General features: G+C 46.6%; 1 protein-coding gene across 5 annotated transcripts in view; it reads right to left on the reverse strand.

Moving 5' to 3' along the window:
• The window catches only part of NCOR2 (nuclear receptor corepressor 2), a 404,125-nt gene extending 394,804 nt beyond the window's left edge, over positions 1–9,321 (reverse strand). For 3 of the 5 annotated variants that reach the window (XM_044990013.1, XM_044990008.1, XM_044990014.1), the window contains exon 1: positions 1,263–1,727. The gene's annotated coding sequence lies outside the window, so the exon portion shown is untranslated. Of the gene's footprint in view, positions 1–234; positions 252–1,262; positions 1,728–9,304 lie in introns of those variants that run through there. The other 2 variants (XM_044990011.1, XM_044990012.1) reach the window with 2 other exon arrangements.
• Between the last annotated feature and the right edge of the window lie 747 nt (positions 9,322–10,068).

The raw sequence follows: 10,068 nt of genomic DNA on the forward strand, positions 1-10,068 counted from the left end.
ACATGCTGCCAAGTCAACTGCATTTCCCTATGTTCCGCTTCCAGTTTCAAAATCACTTCGATATCGTTAATAGACCTTAAAAAAAAACTCCCTGGGGTCCCAACAAGAATGTCACAGGCAGCCATTTGGAAGAGAGAAATCTGGGCGGAAAGGGGGAGGGGACCAGTACTTGTTGGTTTAAAAACACAGAAGTGACACAAGATCACAAGGGTAGGAGCAGAAGAATCGATTTACCAAAGCCAACTTTCCAAAGTACCATAGAGCGCAGCTCCAATGAAAGGAAAGCCTACAGCGTGCCGGGGAGAGGAAGCTTCATTGTCCCTTGAAAAATGTCCTAGTTCAAAGCAGCTTTCAACTGCAAATTTTGATATTACACAACAGCCGCTCAGTTATACAGAGACACACACACACCTGCCTAAAATAAGCATTCCTCGGTTCATTGGCTCCCACAATTCACAAGTATCTGCTCTGGATTCGGAGACTATTAATAGTTGTGTGCGGTTTCTCCTCTCTCCCAAACTCCTTCCCCACCCCTCTTCCCAGCTCATACAGATTTCAGCTGGGGTGTGGAAGGGAGAGCAAAGGCCTCGCCAGTTCATGCTTTTCCCTCTAGGATGCTGTATGGACAAGTTCCACTCCGTGTGTGCAGATGCCAAGCCTTCCTCCCCAGTTAATGAGCACCGCCAATTAGCAAGGGCTAGAACCAACTCCTCTCGCCTTTCCTCGCCCCCACCCCTCATCCTTTCACGAGGGAGCATTTGGGGTGGGAAGGAAGATCAATTACATCGACCTTAGGGCGGGGAGAATAGTTCTCTCTCTCCCCTAGAGAGGATTTTTTTTAAACCCTTCTAACGCAGGAGTTAGCCAAGCAGCTGCTCAGCAAATCACCCCCCGAGATCTAGTTGCAGGGGATCCCAGTCTAGACGCGATGGGGCTGAGCGGGGGGGGGGGTCTGCCACCCCAGGACAGGGCATGTTATGTTTTCGGAAGAGCGGTCAGAACACAAGCCAAGCTGTGGGACAGGAAGGGCTGCCCGGGAAAAGTCCGAATTACCCTGATCGCTTTGCAGACACCCGCCAGTCTTCTGGGGAATGGCCGGGCTGGGGGTTTTTTGTTTTTTAAAGGCACGAATGCATTTAAAGTGACTTTTATCCATTCCGCTCCTTCTGGCATGCAAAGCCCCCCTCCCCCTTAATCACACATCCCCCCCCCTTGTGCTTGTTTTGGAGAAAGTAAGTCTGCGGGGGGAACCCCCCCCTTACCCAGTGCCTTTGCTAATCGCTTCTTCTTGCAAATCTTCCTCCTTCTTCTCTCCTGGTATAACGAGGATCCGTAAAGTAATATTGGGGGGGGGAGTTTGGGAAGGAAATGAGCAAGTGTGTTTGGAGGGGGGGGGAGAGAGAGAAAAAACAACCCAAATATCCCCTGGATCAATTGCTGGAGGAGGAGGCGCGCGCGGCTCGGTTTCTGTCCCCTTCCCTCTGCTGCGGTGTTTATAAATCCAGAGCCGGGGGGGCTGTTTTCCCGGAACCCTCCTCGCCGCTCCTCGCTCCCTTTCTAAGATGTCTGTCTGCGGCGGCTGCTCTCTTCGCCGGAGCCTTTGCAAAGGAGCAAGTTTGCGCTCCGGCGGCGGCTGCTCCTGCTCCTCCCCTGCGAGCCGGGGCGGGGAGGGACCGGGGGCAGGGAGATTGATCGCAGCGATCCCCAAAGCTTCCCGGCTTGCAGCAAACAAACAGCTTGGCTTGCAACCCTCGAGTCCCCGGGCTTCTTAAAGGGGCCGGTGCCAGAGCCTCTGCACTGCACCGCACTGCACTGCACTGCAAAGCAGCCAGCGCGCCGGGTCCATTCACACGCCGCCCCGGCCCTGCCACTTGCCCTTTCCTTTGATCGGTAGGAAAAAAATTTTTTCACCAACGCAATTCGTTTGTGCAGAGCGGGAGGCGACTCTGGGCCTTGCGGACTGCAGGGCATGGCCCCTGCTCCCCCCTGACCTGCAATAGTCACCGGGCTGTTTGCAAGGCTGAAATGAGCCATTGCAAGCGGGAAATCTGGGAGGCCAGTTCTGCTAAAAAAATAAATAAATAAAAAATCTGGAGGATCTCATGAGAACTTCACTTGGGGGCCGCAATCCTGGGTTTTTACTCTTTATGCTGGCACCGAACCGACTGCCCTTAAGAGTTGGTCCCCTGTGAAAAAAGCCTGTACACCAAGTCTGATCAAAACCCAGGACTTCAATAGCAAGTGACCAACACTGATTGATTACAAAGGGGCACATGCAATGCTAGGGCCCTGACAGGCACGCCTGTGCTTAACCTTAGTCCTGCCTTGCCAACTCTCCTGATTGTATGGCATGTCTCATGATATTTGGTATTTTTCTTAAAGGCCCAGCTCCTGGACTCAAATGATTTCATGAGATCCTGAACTTTCTTTTTTAAAGAAGTTTCTAGCCCTCACAGTTGCAGAGAAAAACCTTGGCAATGTGAATTGAGTGCATGCTAAAAGCTGGGAAGCCAGAGAACCATTTTTTTAGAAACCTCCTTTTCTTAATCAATTAATATTAATTAATAACACCTAGCTCTTATATAGCACTTTTCATGAGTAGCTCTCAACCCTTTACAAAGGTCAGTGAAAGTCAGTCATTATTTTTGGAGGCATGACATGATTTTTGAATGTTTGTGGTTGACAACTGCTTTATACACAACGGGGCTACTTGCAAACGTGTTAAACGGGTGCATGTGTCTGCAGGATTGGGATCTAACTCACATGCATAAGTATTGGCAGAATCGGGCCCAGAGTTGTAATAATATTTCCAGGCGGTCTGTGGTTCTGCAAGCTTTCTCCGCAAAGAAAAACCCATTTATTTCAGTGAGAATTTAGGCTTCTAATTAACAAGAAAAATCAATTCCAACATGTCCAAGTAAAACTTTCTCATGTGTTCTAAGAAACTAACAGTTCACGCAAGGTGTTAAAGGAGCATTTCAGAAAGTTCTGTCTGATTGCAGTTTATTTAGTTTGCCAGTTTTTCCTATTTGGTCATTTCCTTTTAGCAGGCACAAAACCTTTCTGTTTAAAGATACGTCACAGCTTATGCTGGGGGGAGGAGAGTGAGAGGGGAATGCAAAAGAGGCCTTAACCATTGGACTGGTTACACTGCTCTATAGTTTCCAAACACACCTCTGTTCTGTCAGCTGGTGTCAGATAGTTTTACAACAGTTCAGCACATCTGCAAGGAGAACTGAAAATCACTGCAGGGTCTGCAGGCAGAAAAAGAAAGTCATTTTTAAATAGCTGTGTAATGGGTAGGGGGCGTAAACTTACCTACCCCAGGAAATTCAAAGTTATTGTCACCATCCTCGTGAAGCTGTGAGTGTGGGGGGAGGAAATGTTAGGACCTGATTTTCACAGGTGTTGAGCACCCACAACTCCATCTGAAGTCAATGGGAAACGCAGGGTCTCAGCACCACAGTACAGAATATAATGAGACAAATTCTGCCCTGGAATACATGCATTTATCATCCATTGACTTCAGGAGTAGCTAATGATCAATAATAATAATAATACCTCGCTCTTTACAGCACTTTCCGTCAGTAGAGCTCAAAGGACTTTACAAAGAAGGTCAGTATCAGTATCCCCATTTTACAGACAGGAAAGCTGAGGCACAACGCGGCAAAGTGACTTACCCAAGGTCACTCAGAAGGGCCAGAACTGGGCACCTGTGTCTTGAATCAGAATTTCCTGGTTTGTGTCCCAAACTGGACATTTTGGAAAATCCGGGCAGTTTAACGAAAAGAGAAATTCAGAACATCCCAGAGTGAGGAAAAAAGCCCACTTCTGAATCCTCTCTTCAGCTCATTCCCATGGTCCCACCAACTGGAATTAATCCAGCCCCCCCCCCCCCCCGCCAATCTTCCAGTTTTTCCACCATTATTTCATTTTCTGGTGCTCAGAAGCCAGCCACACCGCCGCAGAGTCTAGAGCACCGGGGCAGGCCGGTGACTCTCGCAGCCCCACTGCCCAGAGCTCTGGCAGCGCCGCGAACTGTGGCTGTGCGGAAGGGGCGACAGCAGGGGAGGGGCCAGGGGCTGGGCTCCCCGGCCAGAAGCTCAAGGGCCTGGCAGGATGGTTCTGCAGGCTGGATGTGGCCCACGGGCCACAGTTTTCCCACCTCTCTGAGTTAACCAGACAGGGCTCTATAGCTTGGGGATGTACCAGACTCACATCCTCTGTGGACCAAGCACAGGGGAGGGTGGCTAACACACCCTGACCAGTAAGTTACTTACAGCAGCTGGTGTAGCATGCAGCCTCTTAATCCCAGGCCTGTGGTTTCCTGCAATATTAGCTACCACTGAGCACACACGGCTCTTAACAAACAATTCAACTAAACTACTGTGCCATCGCGGTCATTAATTATTTAAAATGTACACGTCTCTGCCATTTTTACGGCCCTGACCCTGCAATGATCTCCGCATGGTGCAAGCTGTGGAGAGCTCACGGCAAGATCTGGGCTTAAGTCTTCACTTTGGAGTTGACCGGAGTAAGGCTAGGAGGATTGAACTAATCGTTAACAGACTATTGGCCAGCTCAAGCGGACTTTTGTGAACTCTTTGCCGTTCCATCTTTAATAAACTCAAACTCCTTTGCTGAAATATTTAAAGCAGCTCTTTTCCCTAGCAAGAAATATAGGGGTTGACAGGAGTTTGGATGGGGGAGTTTTCCCACCCACTTTAATGAAAGACAGAGCAAGCCTGTAATGTGTTAACTACTTTTTATTATAGCTTTTGCGTGATACGCTAGCAGCGTCTTCCACTAACTTTACTTGGATCCTAATGTCAGTGAGGCCCCGATCCTCCAATGCGTTTTACGTGGGCACAGGGGTCTGCCTGCATGGGACTCATTACAGGATTGGGACCTCAGAGGGACTCTCTCCCTGGCTTCTTGAGTAATAATAATAATAATAATACCTAGCCCTTTTCATCAGTAGATCTCAAAGTGCTTTACCAGGGAGGTCAGTCTCATTACCTCCATTTTACAGAATGGGAAACAGAGAGGCACAGGCCAGCGACAGAGCTGAGATAAGAACCCAAGTCCCTGTCCAGAGCACTATCCACTAGCAATGCTGCCTCACTAGTAGAATTGAATGGGAAGCGATCACCAGGCAGAAATGTGAGGGGTCAGCATCCTCTCCCTTAGGGCTCAGGGATTAAACTTTGGAGCCCACTCCCAAAGGTGAGGTGGGACCAGATTCTCAGCTGGTATAAATTGGCATAGCTCCATTGGAGTTAACTGAGGATCTGTTCCACCACCCTAGAATATCAGGGTTGGAAGGGACCTCAGGAGGTCATCTAGTCTAACCCCCTGCTCAAAGCAGGACCAATCTGACCAATCCCCAGGCAGATTTTTACCCCAGTCCCCTAAATGCCCCTCTCAAAGATTGAGCTCCCAACCCTGGGTTTAGCAGGCCAATGCTCAAACCACTGAGCTATCCCTCCCCACCACAGCCTAGCTTCTTGTCCCATGTCTGTCTGAGGGCTGGCAGTTCGCTATTGCAATTTGTAAAGTTTGAAGCAAGGTCAGGTGGCCCTTGCAAACCACTGTTTCCTTCAATTCCACTTAGGCATGCAGCAGGCAATGCCATCTGAGTGGCTGAGATATTGGCATGCTGCATATTCAGCAGCAGTAATTGGATTTCCGCAGAAGCACTGGGGTTTATTTATGTGTCTTATTTCTGCTTCTTTCAAGTAGCGTTTGCTGCAGGAAACAACTTGCTGCGGGGAGAGAATGAGCTGCAACCTGTTTGGAGTACTCCTTCCCTCACTGCCCCTGGCAGGCACTGGGTAGATTTGTAACAAAGGAAGGGTACTTTCCACTACCCAGGAGCAGTCTCCTCACATTTCTTTACAAGATTAGGCAACACTTTATTTGACTTGCCTCTGTAAATTCTAACCCAGAGTGAAAAGCAAAGCTGGGATCCGGATCAGATTCAGATCCAGATCAACATTCATTTCAAGGAATGATCTGGTGGGGATTTAGGTTTGACAGTGCTGGGGTCAGGTGGAAATCTGGCACAATCAGACATTTGAGAGATTTTATCATCTTAGACCAAAATGTAATTTAAATTTGATGGGGGTCTCTTATCGTCTATGTGTGCGCTTATCTGGAACACTCCTGCAAATCTTATGTGACTGTCCAGAATAGACCCAAATACACAGTCCACATCACAAATCGTATTGAGCTGTAATAGTGGATCCAAAAGCACCATGGGGTAAACACCACTGTTCTCACTTACACCAACTAAGATTTGGCCTGTGCTAACTTGCATAGTTGTGTAAAGAACAAAGTCCAAGGGCTTCCCCTTGCCACAATCTCAGTGTGTGCGTATGCATGTGTGTGTGTATATATCATATACACACACATATGTATAAAATCTGGTAGTCTATGCATGCCGTCTTTGGAGTTCTTGTTTGTAAGTGTTAGTCTTGCAGAATTAATATCTTGTGAAGCAAAGTGGCAGATCAAATCCTCCTCTCACAGATGCAATTATCTTTGAAGATAAAGGACTCAATTTATCAGCATTGCATTCTAGGGGGCTTATGCTCTAGCCGTTTAGCATCCATTGTGCTGTAGCTGTTTTTGCATCTGTGGCATTTCTCAGGGACTTTTTTTGTGTGTGGCTTAAATGAAAGTCGCCCCTCATGTAAAGGTTTACAGCTGCGGGGAGTCAGCATCTGAGTTCTTGGTGATGCTGGAAAGAACAATAAAATAAGAATAATAGCACCTCCCAAACGATAGGGCACTTTCTTTACAGAAATTCTACACCTTTTAAAAACCCAAACGTCTGACTGTCTAGAAACAAAGGGGATCAAGCCAGTTCCCCACTACCATATAATCCTTTATCACTGCACACAATTTACACTCCCCGCTTCCCCCCATTACTAGGCTAGAATTACCTGGATGAAATCCTATGGCCTGTGCTATGCATGTGTTATAAATGGTCCCTTTCTGGCCTTAAAAATCTGCGATGTTACGTGCTTCTTAAATATATTCTCTTTGGGGAAAGATACTGCACCTATCAATGAGTTTGTAAAACACCCTCAGTATTGCCAACCACAAACATAAAAACATAATGAGTTAAGCCCTCCCCCCCCCCAAAAAATAAGATGGGCTTAACAATTAATTTTGATTTCTTTTTAATTTGTGTTCTTGTTTTTTAAGCCTTTAGGCTTCATGTTGTCAAGCTTTTCCCCACACCCATGAGAGTTAGAGCATCCTTTTTCTTTTCAATGAAAGCTGAAGCTCTGATAGAATGACAAGACTCCAGGAGCTGGATCTTTAAGAACACCACAGAATATCATGAGACTTGTGACAAAGTCGCAAAGGTTGGCAGCACTGGTACCTAACAAAAGGTCTCAGTCTTGGGTGAGGTCTTTGGAGGCTGCAGTAATATAAATGTTAAATATAACTTGCATGACTATGGTTGTAGCAACTCATCAAAAGTATATTCTCAGTGCAAACCTATAGATAGCTTGCACCAGTTTTCCATAGAGTTTCATTTCTAAGCTAAAGTTGATAGCTATTCCATCAGATAAAACGGTAATGCAACATGCTTCTGAAATATGGCACAGAAGGGGATTTCACAGACTGACTAAGAGCTGGAGACCTGCCTTGTATTCCCATATTGGAGTGTTTTCCATATTCGACTGCCCTAATGCCCGACAAAACACAAGAAACTGGGATGTTTTCTTGGATGCACCTAACTCCCACAGGAAAACTAAGTTAAATGCAAAATAGAAGTCACCCTTGCTTTGAAACCACTCTCCTATTGAAAGCTTAAGGGGGAAGGTAATTAAATTTAATAAAATTGCAGCTTCTAAACTAAGACACACTGTAATGGACTTTATCTGAGCATCAGCCCCCTAGGAAGAACGTTAATAAACCATTACAAAGTGGTTCACAGCAACCCTTTGTTAACACATAGGATTTTTCTTAGCAGGGGAATTCTTCAGCTGTTTAATATTTCATCATGGCCATGGCCCAAATCCTGCAGTCCTTACTCTGGATCTCTGCTGGAATAAGAACTTTAGCATTTGGCCTGTCAAAGGACTAGAGAGTGGTAAAGCAAACGTTACAAGGACTTCCACCATGGAAAATGGCATAACGCGCTTGCAAGTAACTCTTGAGGCCTTATTCAGGTCTCCACTTAATGGTCTTCAATCTGATTTCACATCAGTGAAGCGCATTCTGTATTTAGGGCGGGCACACCCAACCATGCACCTACCGTACCTAAAGCTAGAAGCAAGTCAAGCGACTCTTGGGTGCTCCAGCATAAACATATGCTAATTGCTAAAAGCTGTGCCTTTTTTTCTCCGCCTATACAGTGCATGCGCAATGACTCTGGCGTGGACTCTTGCATGTCAATGAATCTTGCCTTGCTTAAGATGGATGCAGGATTCCATCACTGCTGTTGAAAGACATGTGATGCCCTAGGTATCTCTACAGGTGCCCGTGACTTTTGTATCACGGTGCACGCTATTTTTCTTGGGTTTTCTGGACGGCTCGATGTGGTGGGCACAACTGGACTTACACAATGGCTGATGCAGTGCAGCTTGGTTTGAGAGATCCTTCTAATTGTGCTGTTGCCCTAGTTTCATGTTTCTATGCACAGGAATAAAAAGGGTTTAAGTGGGACTGAAGTGGTCTGTAGCACTGGGGCTGAATTTCACCCGCAGAGAAACACTGAAAGGCAGAATATAGAGATTGTTAAAGAAATAAAATAAGGACTGGTCTACACCTAAAAGTTCTACTGCAATAGGGACACGGGTTAGGTCTGTGATTTTTTACGGACTTAGATATGCCGGTATAAGCCCTAGTGTAGACTATTGCAATTATACGCACCTCACTGTGCTTATAGCTGTACAGATTACGGCAGTGTAATGCTACAGTATAATACAGCATAAGCTATACTGGTATAAACAGTTATGCCGGTATAACAGTGTGTACACACTAAAGGGTTTTACCGGTTAATTATACCAATATGACTGTACTGGCAAAGCCCCCTAGTGTAGACAAGACCAAAGTGTGTTAGTACCAAAGGGAGTCAGACTATAAACAAATTGTAGCCTGTTTACAGCATTCTTCAATCACATTACAGACAAGGAGATGGGCTAAATGACATAACAGGCCTTTTTCCATTCTCAGCGTCCATGGTGTGTATGTTTTTAATAGGCTGGAGTAGGGCGGGCGGAAGGAAAGTTACTGGAGGATTATGACTTCACGTCGGGCGATCAGTCGCTCCAGCGTTCCTTACCTGATCCCCACACAGCCTCTTCTATTTGACTTTACAAAAACAGCTCACGCCTGTTTCCATGTCTGCTTTCAAGCTGGCCATGACCTATGGAAACAAATGATGCAACATGAAGGTAGCAGAAAAAGGAGGAATAACTGGAGCAACTCAAATCTGCACTGTGAATGAACAACTGACGAGATGCTGGCAGCTTGATACTAATAAGGAAATGGTCTGAAAAGCAGCACAGCTGTCTTTGGACAGAACACACGTCACAAGGGCACAATCTCAGAGTATTTCATTGGGCGCTTTATTAGCAACAGACAGTTCTGAGTTCAAATTTGCTTTGCTACCTGTGGACAGAAAGCCAGAGTCCTAAGAGCTTATGGACATTAAGGGAACCATGATACAAGTCCTAAAGAGAAGGTGTTTAATCTTTTGTTTCTGAGACACATTCCGATATGACAATTAGGGCTTGTCTACGCTGGCACTTGACAGTGCTGCAACTTTCTCGCGCACCTGAGCGCTGCAAACACCCCGCCGGGCGCTGTAAGTTTCAGAGCTGTAAAGTGCCAGTGTAAGCAGTGCACCAGCGCCGGGAGCTACACCCCTCATGGAGGTGGGTTTTTTACTGCCCTGGGAGAGCTCTCTCCCAGCGCTCTGCCGTGGCTACACAAGCCATATTAAAGCATTGCCAGTGTAGACCAGCCCTTAGGTTCTGCTTTCTGTATTTCTCCTACAGTTTGAACTGTGCAAAGTGCGCTGTTGAGCAGCTGCAACTCTTCCCC

Source organism: Mauremys mutica, chromosome 16, assembly GCF_020497125.1.
Source record: "Mauremys mutica isolate MM-2020 ecotype Southern chromosome 16, ASM2049712v1, whole genome shotgun sequence".
Taxonomy (NCBI): Eukaryota; Metazoa; Chordata; order Testudines; family Geoemydidae; genus Mauremys; species Mauremys mutica.